Below are 16,123 nucleotides of genomic sequence, written 5' to 3' on the forward strand. Positions count from 1 at the left end.
TGTTACCCAAACCAAAAGGAATGAGTGGGAAACAATCAAGACAACAGATAGAAGCACTTGCATTTGAATGAGTTTCAAGCATGCTTGGGTACTCGTGTGATCTGAGTGACTCAGTTTTGGAATACAACTGTCGCGTGGTGCATCACGACATCCAGGCACCCCGGAGTTTCTGAAAAAAAATTTTCTGCTCTTTTCACGAAACCACTTTTCTTCAACTTGAATTGGGCTAAAAATCCATCCCTGAAAATAAAAATTCTCTGAGTACTGTGGAAATGCTGATCCTTACCCTACCTGGGGTGTCCACTGAGCATTTCCGCGAACTCTAGTTGAAGTTTTCTGGGCATGGGATTTTGACATGTTACCCAAACCAAAAGGAATGAGTGGGAAACAATCAAGACAACAGATAGAAGCACTTGCATTTGAATGAGTTTCAAGCATGCTTGGGTACTCGTGTGATCTGAGAGACTCAGTTTTGGAATACAACTGTCGCGTGGTGCAACGCGACATCCAGGCACCCCGGAGTTTCTGAAAAAAAATTTTCTCCGATTTTCACGAAACTACTTTTCATCAACTTGAATTGGGCTAAAAATCCATCCCTGAAAATGAAAATTCTCTGAGTAGTGTGGAAATGCTGATAATTACCCTACCTGGGGTGTCCACTGAGCATTTCCGCGAACTCTAGTTGAAGTTCTCTAGGCATGGGATTTTGACATGTTACCCAAACCAAAAGGAATGAGTGGGAAACAATCAAGACAACAGATAGAAGCACTTGCATTTGAATGAGTTTCAAGCATGCTTGGGTACTCGTGTGATCTGAGTGACTCAGTTTTGGAATACAACTGTCGCGTGGTGCACCACGACATCCAGGCACCCCGGAGTTTCTGAAAAAAAATTTTCTCCGATTTTCACAAAACTACTTTTCATCAACTTGAATTGGGCTAAAAATCCATCCCTGAAAATAAAAATTCTCTGAGTAGTGTGGAAATGCTGATCCTTACCCTACCTGGGGTGTCCACTGAGCATTTCCACGAACTCTATCTGAAGTTCTCTGGGCATGGGATTTTGACATGTTACCCAAACCAAAAGGAATGAGTGGGAAACAATCAAGACAACAGATAGAAGCACTTGCATTTGAATGAGTTTCAAGCATGCTTGGGTACTCGTGTGATCTGAGTAACTCAGTTTTGGAATACAACTGTCCTGTGGTGCACCGCGACATCCAGGCACCCCGGAGTTTCTGAAAAAAAATTTTCTCCGATTTTCACGAAACTACTTTTCATCAACTTGAATTGGGCTAAAAATCCATCCCTGAAAATGAAAATTCTCTGAGTAGTGTGGAAATGCTGATAATTACCCTACCTGGGGTGTCCACTGAGCATTTCCGCGAACTCTAGTTGAAGTTCTCTAGGCATGGGATTTTGACATGTTACCCAAACCAAAAGGAATGAGTGGGAAACAATCAAGACAACAGATAGAAGCACTTGCATTTGAATGAGTTTCAAGCATGCTTGGGTACTCGTGTGATCTGAGTGACTCAGTTTTGGAATACAACTGTCGCGTGGTGCACCACGACATCCAGGCACCCCGGAGTTTCTGAAAAAAAATTTTCTCCGATTTTCACGAAACTACTTTTCATCAACTTGAATTGGGCTAAAAATCCATCCCTGAAAATAAAAATTCTCTGAGTAGTGTGGAAATGCTAATCCTTACCCTACCTGGGGTGTCCACTGAGCATTTCCACGAACTCTATCTGAAGTTCTCTGGGCATGGGATTTTGACATGTTACCCAAACCAAAAGGAATGAGTGGGAAACAATCAAGACAACAGATAGAAGCACTTGCATTTGAATGAGTTTCAAGCATGCTTGGGTACTCGTGTGATCTGAGTGACTCAGTTTTGGAATATAACTGTCGCGTAGTGCACCGCGACATCCAGGCACCCCGGAGTTTCTGAAAAAAAATTTTCTCCGATTTTCACGAAACTACTTTTCATCAACTTGAAGTGGGCTAAAAATCCATCCCTGAAAATAAAAATTTTCTGAGTAGTGTGGAAATGCTGATCCTTACCCTACCTGAGGTGTCCACTGAGCATTTCCACGAACTCTATCTGAAGTTCTCTGGGCATGGGATTTTGACATGTTACCCAAACCAAAAGGAATGAGTGGGAAACAATCAAGACAACAGATAGAAGCACTTGCATTTGAATGAGTTTCAAGCATGCTTGGGTACTCGTGTGATCTGAGTAACTCAGTTTTGGAATACAACTGTCGCGTGGTGCACTGCGACATCTAGGCACCCCGGAGTTTCTGAAAAAAAATTTTCTCCGATTTTCACGAAACTACTTTTCATCAACTTGAATTGGGCTAAAAATCCATCCCTGAAAATAAAAATTCTCTGAGTAGTGTGGAAATGCTGATAATTACCCTACCTGGGGTGTCCACTGAGCATTTCCGCGAACTCTAGTTGAAGTTCTCTAGGCATGGGATTTTGACATGTTACCCAAACCAAAAGGAATGAGTGGGAAACAATCAAGACAACAGATAGAAGCCCTTGCATTTGAATGAGTTTCAAGCATGCTTGGGTACTCGTGTGATCTGAGAGACTCAGTTTTGGAATACAACTGTCGCGTGGTGCACCGCGACATCCAGGCACCCCGGAGTTTCTGAAAAAAGATTTTCTCCGATTTTCACGAAACCACTTTTCTTCAACTTGAATTGGGCTAAAAATCCATCCCTGAAAATAAAAATTCTCTGAGTAGTGTGGAAATGCTGATCCTTACCCTACCTGGGGTGTCCACTGAGCATTTCCACGAACTCTATCTGAAGTTCTCTGGGCATGGGATTTTGACATGTTACCCAAACCAAAAGGAATGAGTGGGAAACAATCAAGACAACAGATAGAAGCACTTGCATTTGAATGAGTTTCAAGCATGCTTGGGTACTCGTGTGATCTGAGTGACTCAGTTTTGGAATACAACTGTCGCGTGGTGCATCACGACATCCAGGCACCCCGGAGTTTCTGAAAAAAAAAATTTCTGCTCTTTTCACGAAACCACTTTTCTTCAACTTGAATTGGGCTAAAAATCCATCCCTGAAAATAAAAATTCTCTGAGTACTGTGGAAATGCTGATCCTTACCCTACCTGGGGTGTCCACTGAGCATTTCCGCGAACTCTAGTTGAAGTTTTCTGGGCATGGGATTTTGACATGTTACCCAAACCAAAAGGAATGAGTGGGAAACAATCAAGACAACAGATAGAAGCACTTGCATTTGAATGAGTTTCAAGCATGCTTGGGTACTCGTGTGATCTGAGAGACTCAGTTTTGGAATACAACTGTCGCGTGGTGCACCGCGACATCCAGGCACCCCGGAGTTTCTGAAAAAAAATGTTCTCCGATTTTCACGAAACTACTTTTCATCAACTTGAATTGGGCTAAAAATCCATCCCTGAAAATAAAAATTCTCTGAGTAGTGTGGAAATGCTGATAATTACCCTACCTGGGGTGTCCACTGAGCATTTCCGCGAACTCTAGTTGAAGTTCTCTAGGCATGGGATTTTGACATGTTACCCAAACCAAAAGGAATGAGTGGGAAACAATCAAGACAACAGATAGAAGCACTTGCATTTGAATGAGTTTCAAGCATGCTTGGGTACTCGTGTGATCTGAGTGACTCAGTTTTGGAATACAACTGTCGCGTGGTGCACCACGACATCCAGGCACCCCGGAGTTTCTGAAAAAAAATTTTCTCCGATTTTCACGAAACTACTTTTCATCAACTTGAATTGGGCTAAAAATCCATCCCTGAAAATAAAAATTCTCTGAGTAGTGTGGAAATGCTAATCCTTACCCTACCTGGGGTGTCCACTGAGCATTTCCACGAACTCTATCTGAAGTTCTCTGGGCATGGGATTTTGACATGTTACCCAAACCAAAAGGAATGAGTGGGAAACAATCAAGACAACAGATAGAAGCACTTGCATTTGAATGAGTTTCAAGCATGCTTGGGTACTCGTGTGATCTGAGTGACTCAGTTTTGGAATACAACTGTCGCGTGGTGCACCACGACATCCAGGCACCCCGGAGTTTCTGAAAAAAAATTTTCTCCGATTTTCACGAAACTACTTTTCATCAACTTGAATTGGGCTAAAAATCCATCCCTGAAAATAAAAATTCTCTGAGTAGTGTGGAAATGCTAATCCTTACCCTACCTGGGGTGTCCACTGAGCATTTCCACGAACTCTATCTGAAGTTCTCTGGGCATGGGATTTTGACATGTTACCCAAACCAAAAGGAATGAGTGGGAAACAATCAAGACAACAGATAGAAGCACTTGCATTTGAATGAGTTTCAAGCATGCTTGGGTACTCGTGTGATCTGAGTGACTCAGTTTTGGAATACAACTGTCGCGTGGTGCACCACGACATCCAGGCACCCCGGAGTTTCTGAAAAAAAATGTTCTCCGATTTTCACGAAACTACTTTTCATCAACTTGAATTGGGCTAAAAATCCATCCCTGAAAATAAAAATTCTCTGAGTAGTGTGGAAATGCTAATCCTTACCCTACCTGGGGTGTCCACTGAGCATTTCCACGAACTCTATCTGAAGTTCTCTGGGCATGGGATTTTGACATGTTACCCAAACCAAAAGGAATGAGTGGGAAACAATCAAGACAACAGATAGAAGCACTTGCATTTGAATGAGTTTCAAGCATGCTTGGGTACTCGTGTGATCTGAGTAACTCAGTTTTGGAATACAACTGTCGCGTGGTGCACCGCGACATCTAGGCACCCCGGAGTTTCTGAAAAAAAATTTTCTCCGATTTTCACGAAACTACTTTTCATCAACTTGAATTGGGCTAAAAATCCATCCCTGAAAATAAAAATTCTCTGAGTAGTGTGGAAATGCTGATAATTACCCTACCTGGGGTGTCCACTGAGCATTTCCGCGAACTCTAGTTGAAGTTCTCTAGGCATGGGATTTTGACATGTTACCCAAACCAAAAGGAATGAGTGGGAAACAATCAAGACAACAGATAGAAGCCCTTGCATTTGAATGAGTTTCAAGCATGCTTGGGTACTCGTGTGATCTGAGAGACTCAGTTTTGGAATACAACTGTCGCGTGGTGCACCGCGACATCCAGGCACCCCGGAGTTTCTGAAAAAAGATTTTCTCCGATTTTCACGAAACCACTTTCTTCAACTTGAATTGGGCTAAAAATCCATCCCTGAAAATAAAAATTCTCTGAGTAGTGTGGAAATGCTGATCCTTACCCTACCTGGGGTGTCCACTGAGCATTTCCACGAACTCTATCTGAAGTTCTCTGGGCATGGGATTTTGACATGTTACCCAAACCAAAAGGAATGAGTGGGAAACAATCAAGACAACAGATAGAAGCACTTGCATTTGAATGAGTTTCAAGCATGCTTGGGTACTCGTGTGATCTGAGTGACTCAGTTTTGGAATACAACTGTCGCGTGGTGCATCACGACATCCAGGCACCCCGGAGTTTCTGAAAAAAAATTTTCTGCTCTTTTCACGAAACCACTTTTCTTCAACTTGAATTGGGCTAAAAATCCATCCCTGAAAATAAAAATTCTCTGAGTACTGTGGAAATGCTGATCCTTACCCTACCTGGGGTGTCCACTGAGCATTTCCGCGAACTCTAGTTGAAGTTTTCTGGGCATGGGATTTTGACATGTTACCCAAACCAAAAGGAATGAGTGGGAAACAATCAAGACAACAGATAGAAGCACTTGCATTTGAATGAGTTTCAAGCATGCTTGGGTACTCGTGTGATCTGAGAGACTCAGTTTTGGAATACAACTGTCGCGTGGTGCAACGCGACATCCAGGCACCCCGGAGTTTCTGAAAAAAAATTTTCTCCGATTTTCACGAAACTACTTTTCATCAACTTGAATTGGGCTAAAAATCCATCCCTGAAAATGAAAATTCTCTGAGTAGTGTGGAAATGCTGATAATTACCCTACCTGGGGTGTCCACTGAGCATTTCCGCGAACTCTAGTTGAAGTTCTCTAGGCATGGGATTTTGACATGTTACCCAAACCAAAAGGAATGAGTGGGAAACAATCAAGACAACAGATAGAAGCACTTGCATTTGAATGAGTTTCAAGCATGCTTGGGTACTCGTGTGATCTGAGTGACTCAGTTTTGGAATACAACTGTCGCGTGGTGCACCACGACATCCAGGCACCCCGGAGTTTCTGAAAAAAAATTTTCTCCGATTTTCACAAAACTACTTTTCATCAACTTGAATTGGGCTAAAAATCCATCCCTGAAAATAAAAATTCTCTGAGTAGTGTGGAAATGCTGATCCTTACCCTACCTGGGGTGTCCACTGAGCATTTCCACGAACTCTATCTGAAGTTCTCTGGGCATGGGATTTTGACATGTTACCCAAACCAAAAGGAATGAGTGGGAAACAATCAAGACAACAGATAGAAGCACTTGCATTTGAATGAGTTTCAAGCATGCTTGGGTACTCGTGTGATCTGAGTAACTCAGTTTTGGAATACAACTGTCCTGTGGTGCACCGCGACATCCAGGCACCCCGGAGTTTCTGAAAAAAAATTTTCTCAGATTTTCACGAAACTACTTTTCATCAACTTGAATTGGGCTAAAAATCCATCCCTGAAAATGAAAATTCTCTGAGTAGTGTGGAAATGCTGATAATTACCCTACCTGGGGTGTCCACTGAGCATTTCCGCGAACTCTAGTTGAAGTTCTCTAGGCATGGGATTTTGACATGTTACCCAAACCAAAAGGAATGAGTGGGAAACAATCAAGAGAACAGATAGAAGCACTTGCATTTGAATGAGTTTCAAGCATGCTTGGGTACTCGTGTGATCTGAGTGACTCAGTTTTGGAATACAACTGTCGCGTGGTGCACCACGACATCCAGGCACCCCGGAGTTTCTGAAAAAAAATTTTCTCCGATTTTCACGAAACTACTTTTCATCAACTTGAATTGGGCTAAAAATCCATCCCTGAAAATAAAAATTCTCTGAGTAGTGTGGAAATGCTAATCCTTACCCTACCTGGGGTGTCCACTGAGCATTTCCACGAACTCTATCTGAAGTTCTCTGGGCATGGGATTTTGACATGTTACCCAAACCAAAAGGAATGAGTGGGAAACAATCAAGACAACAGATAGAAGCACTTGCATTTGAATGAGTTTCAAGCATGCTTGGGTACTCGTGTGATCTGAGTGACTCAGTTTTGGAATACAACTGTCGCGTAGTGCACCGCGACATCCAGGCACCCCGGAGTTTCTGAAAAAAAATTTTCTCCGATTTTCACGAAACTACTTTTCATCAACTTGAAGTGGGCTAAAAATCCATCCCTGAAAATAAAAATTTTCTGAGTAGTGTGGAAATGCTGATCCTTACCCTACCTGGGGTGTCCACTGAGCATTTCCACGAACTCTATCTGAAGTTCTCTGGGCATGGGATTTTGACATGTTACCCAAACCAAAAGGAATGAGTGGGAAACAATCAAGACAACAGAAGAAGCACTTGCATTTGAATGAGTTTCAAGCATGCTTGGGTACTCGTGTGATCTGAGTAACTCAGTTTTGGAATACAACTGTCGCGTGGTGCACTGCGACATCTAGGCACCCCGGAGTTTCTGAAAAAAAATTTTCTCCGATTTTCACGAAACTACTTTTCATCAACTTGAATTGGGCTAAAAATCCATCCCTGAAAATAAAAATTCTCTGAGTAGTGTGGAAATGCTGATAATTACCCTACCTGGGGTGTCCACTGAGCATTTCCGCGAACTCTAGTTGAAGTTCTCTAGGCATGGGATTTTGACATGTTACCCAAACCAAAAGGAATGAGTGGGAAACAATCAAGACAACAGATAGAAGCCCTTGCATTTGAATGAGTTTCAAGCATGCTTGGGTACTCGTGTGATCTGAGAGACTCAGTTTTGGAATACAACTGTCGCGTGGTGCACCGCGACATCCAGGCACCCCGGAGTTTCTGAAAAAAGATTTTCTCCGATTTTCACGAAACCACTTTTCTTCAACTTGAATTGGGCTAAAAATCCATCCCTGAAAATAAAAATTCTCTGAGTAGTGTGGAAATGCTGATCCTTACCCTACCTGGGGTGTCCACTGAGCATTTCCACGAACTCTATCTGAAGTTCTCTGGGCATGGGATTTTGACATGTTACCCAAACCAAAAGGAATGAGTGGGAAACAATCAAGACAACAGATAGAAGCACTTGCATTTGAATGAGTTTCAAGCATGCTTGGGTACTCGTGTGATCTGAGTGACTCAGTTTTGGAATACAACTGTCGCGTGGTGCATCACGACATCCAGGCACCCCGGAGTTTCTGAAAAAAAATTTTCTGCTCTTTTCACGAAACCACTTTTCTTCAACTTGAATTGGGCTAAAAATCCATCCCTGAAAATAAAAATTCTCTGAGTACTGTGGAAATGCTGATCCTTACCCTACCTGGGGTGTCCACTGAGCATTTCCGCGAACTCTAGTTGAAGTTTTCTGGGCATGGGATTTTGACATGTTACCCAAACCAAAAGGAATGAGTGGGAAACAATCAAGACAACAGATAGAAGCACTTGCATTTGAATGAGTTTCAAGCATGCTTGGGTACTCGTGTGATCTGAGAGACTCAGTTTTGGAATACAACTGTCGCGTGGTGCACCGCGACATCCAGGCACCCCGGAGTTTCTGAAAAAAAATTTTCTCCGATTTTCACGAAACTACTTTTCATCAACTTGAATTGGGCTAAAAATCCATCCCTGAAAATAAAAATTCTCTGAGTAGTGTGGAAATGCTGATAATTACCCTACCTGGGGTGTCCACTGAGCATTTCCGCGAACTCTAGTTGAAGTTCTCTAGGCATGGGATTTTGACATGTTACCCAAACCAAAAGGAATGAGTGGGAAACAATCAAGACAACAGATAGAAGCACTTGCATTTGAATGAGTTTCAAGCATGCTTGGGTACTCGTGTGATCTGAGTGACTCAGTTTTGGAATACAACTGTCGCGTGGTGCACCACGACATCCAGGCACCCCGGAGTTTCTGAAAAAAAATTTTCTCCGATTTTCACGAAACTACTTTTCATCAACTTGAATTGGGCTAAAAATCCATCCCTGAAAATAAAAATTCTCTGAGTAGTGTGGAAATGCTAATCCTTACCCTACCTGGGGTGTCCACTGAGCATTTCCACGAACTCTATCTGAAGTTCTCTGGGCATGGGATTTTGACATGTTACCCAAACCAAAAGGAATGAGTGGGAAACAATCAAGACAACAGATAGAAGCACTTGCATTTGAATGAGTTTCAAGCATGCTTGGGTACTCGTGTGATCTGAGTGACTCAGTTTTGGAATACAACTGTCGCGTGGTGCACCACGACATCCAGGCACCCCGGAGTTTCTGAAAAAAAATTTTCTCCGATTTTCACGAAACTACTTTTCATCAACTTGAATTGGGCTAAAAATCCATCCCTGAAAATAAAAATTCTCTGAGTAGTGTGGAAATGCTAATCCTTACCCTACCTGGGGTGTCCACTGAGCATTTCCGCGAACTCTAGTTGAAGTTCTCTAGGCATGGGATTTTGACATGTTACCCAAACCAAAAGGAATGAGTGGGAAACAATCAAGACAACAGATAGAAGCCCTTGCATTTGAATGAGTTTCAAGCATGCTTGGGTACTCGTGTGATCTGAGAGACTCAGTTTTGGAATACAACTGTCGCGTGGTGCACCGCGACATCCAGGCACCCCGGAGTTTCTGAAAAAAGATTTTCTCCGATTTTCACGAAACCACTTTTCTTCAACTTGAATTGGGCTAAAAATCCATCCCTGAAAATAAAAATTCTCTGAGTAGTGTGGAAATGCTGATCCTTACCCTACCTGGGGTGTCCACTGAGCATTTCCACGAACTCTATCTGAAGTTCTCTGGGCATGGGATTTTGACATGTTACCCAAACCAAAAGGAATGAGTGGGAAACAATCAAGACAACAGATAGAAGCACTTGCATTTGAATGAGTTTCAAGCATGCTTGGGTACTCGTGTGATCTGAGTGACTCAGTTTTGGAATACAACTGTCGCGTGGTGCATCACGACATCCAGGCACCCCGGAGTTTCTGAAAAAAAATTTTCTGCTCTTTTCACGAAACCACTTTTCTTCAACTTGAATTGGGCTAAAAATCCATCCCTGAAAATAAAAATTCTCTGAGTACTGTGGAAATGCTGATCCTTACCCTACCTGGGGTGTCCACTGAGCATTTCCGCGAACTCTAGTTGAAGTTGTCTGGGCATGGGATTTTGACATGTTACCCAAACCAAAAGGAATGAGTGGGAAACAATCAAGACAACAGATAGAAGCACTTGCATTTGAATGAGTTTCAAGCATGCTTGGGTACTCGTGTGATCTGAGAGACTCAGTTTTGGAATACAACTGTCGCGTGGTGCAACGCGACATCCAGGCACCCCGGAGTTTCTGAAAAAAAATTTTCTCATATTTTCACGAAACTACTTTTCATCAACTTGAATTGGGCTAAAAATCCATCCCTGAAAATAAAAATTCTCTGAGTAGTGTGGAAATGCTGATCCTTACCCTACCTGGGGTGTCCACTGAGCATTTCCACGAACTCTATCTGAAGTTCTCTGGGCATGGGATTTTGACATGTTACCCAAACCAAAAGGAATGAGTGGGAAACAATCAAGACAACAGATAGAAGCACTTGCATTTGAATGAGTTTCAAGCATGTTTGGGTACTCGTGTGATCTGAGTGACTCAGTTTTGGAATACAACTGTCGCGTGGTGCACCGCGACATCCAGGCACCCCGGAGTTTCTGAAAAAAAATTTTCTCCGATTTTCACGAAACTACTTTTCATCAACTTGAATTGGGCTAAAAATCCATCCCTGAAAATAAAAATTCTCTGAGTAGTGTGGAAATGCTGATCCTTACCCTACCTGGGGTGTCCACTGAGCATTTCCACGAACTCTATCTGAAGTTCTCTGGGCATGGGATTTTGACATGTTACCCAAACCAAAAGGAATGAGTGGGAAACAATCAAGACAACAGATAGAAGCACTTGCATTTGAATGAGTTTCAAGCATGCTTGGGTACTCGTGTGATCTGAGTGACTCAGTTTTGGAATACAACTGTCGCGTAGTGCACCGCGACATCCAGGCACCCCGGAGTTTCTGAAAAAAAATTTTCTCCGATTTTCACGAAACTACTTTTCATCAACTTGAAGTGGGCTAAAAATCCATCCCTGAAAATAAAAATTCTCTGAGTAGTGTGGAAATGCTGATCCTTACCCTACCTGGGGTGTCCACTGAGCATTTCCACGAACTCTAGTTGAAGTTTTCTAGGCATGGGATTTTGACATGTTACCCAAACCAAAAGGAATGAGTGGGAAACAATCAAGACAACAGATAGAAGCACTTGCATTTGAATGAGTTTCAAGCATGCTTGGGTACTCGTGTGATCTGAGAGACTCAGTTTTGGAATACAACTGTCGCGTGGTGCACCGCGACATCCAGGCACCCCGGAGTTTCTGAAAAAAAATTTTCTCCGATTTTCACGAAACTACTTTTCATCAACTTGAATTGGGCTAAAAATCCATCCCTGAAAATAAAAATTCTCTGAGTAGTGTGGAAATGCTGATAATTACCCTACCTGGGGTGTCCACTGAGCATTTCCGCGAACTCTAGTTGAAGTTCTCTAGGCATGGGATTTTGACATGTTACCCAAACCAAAAGGAATGAGTGGGATACAATCAAGACAACAGATAGAAGCACTTGCATTTGAATGAGTTTCAAGCATGCTTGGGTACTCGTGTGATCTGAGAGACTCAGTTTTGGAATACAACTGTCGCGTGGTGCACCGCGACATCCAGGCACCCCGGAGTTTCTGAAAAAAAATTTTCTCCGATTTTCACGAAACTACTTTTCATCAACTTGAATTGGGCTAAAAATCCATCCCTGAAAATAAAAATTCTCTGAGTAGTGTGGAAATGCTGATAATTACCCTACCTGGGGTGTCCACTGAGCATTTCCACGAACTCTATCTGAAGTTCTCTGGGCATGGGATTTTGACATGTTACCCAAACCAAAAGGAATGAGTGGGAAACAATCAAGACAACAGATAGAAGCACTTGCATTTGAATGAGTTTCAAGCATGCTTGGGTACTCGTGTGATCTGAGTGACTCAGTTTTGGAATACAACTGTCGCGTGGTGCACCACGACATCCAGGCACCCCGGAGTTTCTGAAAAAAAATTTTCTCCGATTTTCACGAAACTACTTTTCATCAACTTGAATTGGGCTAAAAATCCATCCCTGAAAATAAAAATTCTCTGAGTAGTGTGGAAATGCTAATCCTTACCCTACCTGGGGTGTCCACTGAGCATTTCCACGAACTCTATCTGAAGTTCTCTGGGCATGGGATTTTGACATGTTACCCAAACCAAAAGGAATGAGTGGGAAACAATCAAGACAACTGATAGAAGCACTTGCATTTGAATGAGTTTCAAGCATGCTTGGGTACTCGTGTGATCTGAGTAACTCAGTTTTGGAATACAACTGTCGCGTGGTGCACCGCGACATCTAGGCACCCCGGAGTTTCTGAAAAAAAATTTTCTCCGATTTTCACGAAACTACTTTTCATCAACTTGAATTGGGCTAAAAATCCATCCCTGAAAATAAAAATTCTCTGAGTAGTGTGGAAATGCTGATAATTACCCTACCTGGGGTGTCCACTGAGCATTTCCGCGAACTCTAGTTGAAGTTCTCTAGGCATGGGATTTTGACATGTTACCCAAACCAAAAGGAATGAGTGGGAAACAATCAAGACAACAGATAGAAGCCCTTGCATTTGAATGAGTTTCAAGCATGCTTGGGTACTCGTGTGATCTGAGAGACTCAGTTTTGGAATACAACTGTCGCGTGGTGCACCGCGACATCCAGGCACCCCGGAGTTTCTGAAAAAAGATTTTCTCCGATTTTCACGAAACCACTTTTCTTCAACTTGAATTGGGCTAAAAATCCATCCCTGAAAATAAAAATTCTCTGAGTACTGTGGAAATGCTGATCCTTACCCTACCTGGGGTGTCCACTGAGCATTTCCGCGAACTCTAGTTGAAGTTTTCTGGGCATGGGATTTTGACATGTTACCCAAACCAAAAGGAATGAGTGGGAAACAATCAAGACAACAGATAGAAGCACTTGCATTTGAATGAGTTTCAAGCATGTTTGGGTACTCGTGTGATCTGAGTGACTCAGTTTTGGAATACAACTGTCGCGTAGTGCACCGCGACATCCAGGCACCCCGGAGTTTCTGAAAAAAAATTTTCTCCGATTTTCACGAAACTACTTTTCATCAACTTGAAGTGGGCTAAAAATCCATCCCTGAAAATAAAAATTCTCTGAGTAGTGTGGAAATGCTGATCCTTACCCTACCTGGGGTGTCCACTGAGCATTTCCACGAACTCTAGTTGAAGTTTTCTTGGCATGGGATTTTGACATGTTACCCAAACCAAAAGGAATGAGTGGGAAACAATCAAGACAACAGATAGAAGCACTTGCATTTGAATGAGTTTCAAGCATGCTTGGGTACTCGTGTGATCTGAGAGACTCAGTTTTGGAATACAACTGTCGCGTGGTGCACCGCGACATCCAGGCACCCCGGAGTTTCTGAAAAAAAATTTTCTCCGATTTTCACGAAACTACTTTTCATCAACTTGAATTGGGCTAAAAATCCATCCCTGAAAATAAAAATTCTCTGAGTAGTGTGGAAATGCTGATAATTACCCTACCTGGGGTGTCCACTGAGGATTTCCGCGAACTCTAGTTGAAGTTCTCTAGGCATGGGATTTTGACATGTTACCCAAACCAAAAGGAATGAGTGGGATACAATCAAGACAACAGATAGAAGCACTTGCATTTGAATGAGTTTCAAGCATGCTTGGGTACTCGTGTGATCTGAGAGACTCAGTTTTGGAATACAACTGTCGCGTGGTGCACCGCGACATCCAGGCACCCCGGAGTTTCTGAAAAAAAATTTTCTCCGATTTTCACGAAACTACTTTTCATCAACTTGAATTGGGCTAAAAATCCATCCCTGAAAATAAAAATTCTCTGAGTAGTGTGGAAATGCTGATAATTACCCTACCTGGGGTGTCCACTGAGCATTTCCACGAACTCTATCTGAAGTTCTCTGGGCATGGGATTTTGACATGTTACCCAAACCAAAAGGAATGATTGGGAAACAATCAAGACAACAGATAGAAGCACTTGCATTTGAATGAGTTTCAAGCATGCTTGGGTACTCGTGTGATCTGAGTGACTCAGTTTTGGAATACAACTGTCGCGTGGTGCACCACGACATCCAGGCACCCCGGAGTTTCTGAAAAAAAATTTTCTCCGATTTTCACGAAACTACTTTTCATCAACTTGAATTGGGCTAAAAATCCATCCCTGAAAATAAAAATTCTCTGAGTAGTGTGGAAATGCTAATCCTTACCCTACCTGGGGTGTCCACTGAGCATTTCCACGAACTCTATCTGAAGTTCTCTGGGCATGGGATTTTGACATGCTACCCAAACCAAAAGGAATGAGTGGGAAACAATCAAGACAACAGATAGAAGCACTTGCATTTGAATGAGTTTCAAGCATGCTTGGGTACTCGTGTGATCTGAGTGACTCAGTTTTGGAATACAACTGTCGCGTAGTGCACCGCGACATCCAGGCACCCCGGAGTTTCTGAAAAAAAATTTTCTCCGATTTTCACGAAACTACTTTTCATCAACTTGAAGTGGGCTAAAAATCCATCCCTGAAAATAAAAATTCTCTGAGAAGTGTGGAAATGCTGATCCTTACCCTACCTGGGGTGTCCACTGAGCATTTCCACGAACTCTATCTGAAGTTCTCTGGGCATGGGATTTTGACATGTTACCCAAACCAAAAGGAATGAGTGGGAAACAATCAAGACAACAGATAGAAGCACTTGCATTTGAATGAGTTTCAAGCATGCTTGGGTACTCGTGTGATCTGAGTAACTCAGTTTTGGAATACAACTGTCGCGTGGTGCACCGCGACATCTAGGCACCCCGGAGTTTCTGAAAAAAAATTTTCTCCGATTTTCACGAAACTACTTTTCATCAACTTGAATTGGGCTAAAAATCCATCCCTGAAAATAAAAATTCTCTGAGTAGTGTGGAAATGCTGATAATTACCCTACCTGGGGTGTCCACTGAGCATTTCCGCGAACTCTAGTTGAAGTTCTCTAGGCATGGGATTTTGACATGTTACCCAAACCAAAAGGAATGAGTGGGAAACAATCAAGACAACAGATAGAAGCCCTTGCATTTGAATGAGTTTCAAGCATGCTTGGGTACTCGTGTGATCTGAGAGACTCAGTTTTGGAATACAACTGTCGCGTGGTGCACCGCGACATCCAGGCACCCCGGAGTTTCTGAAAAAAGATTTTCTCCGATTTTCACGAAACCACTTTTCTTCAACTTGAATTGGGCTAAAAATCCATCCCTGAAAATAAAAATTCTCTGAGTAGTGTGGAAATGCTGATCCTTACCCTACCTGGGGTGTCCACTGAGCATTTCCACGAACTCTATCTGAAGTTCTCTGGGCATGGGATTTTGACATGTTACCCAAACCAAAAGGAATGAGTGGGAAACAATCAAGACAACAGATAGAAGCACTTGCATTTGAATGAGTTTCAAGCATGCTTGGGTACTCGTGTGATCTGAGTGACTCAGTTTTGGAATACAACTGTCGCGTGGTGCATCACGACATCCAGGCACCCCGGAGTTTCTGAAAAAAAATTTTCTGCTCTTTTCACGAAACCACTTTTCTTCAACTTGAATTGGGCTAAAAATCCATCCCTGAAAATAAAAATTCTCTGAGTACTGTGGAAATGCTGATCCTTACCCTACCTGGGGTGTCCACTGAGCATTTCCGCGAACTCTAGTTGAAGTTTTCTGGGCATGGGATTTTGACATGTTACCCAAACCAAAAGGAATGAGTGGGAAACAATCAAGACAACAGATAGAAGCACTTGCATTTGAATGAGTTTCAAGCATGCTTGGGTACTCGTGTGATCTG

This window comes from Lepisosteus platostomus, chromosome 9 (genome assembly GCF_059453375.1).
Source record: "Lepisosteus platostomus isolate fLepPlt1 chromosome 9, fLepPlt1.hap1, whole genome shotgun sequence".
NCBI lineage: Eukaryota > Metazoa > Chordata > Actinopteri > Semionotiformes > Lepisosteidae > Lepisosteus > Lepisosteus platostomus.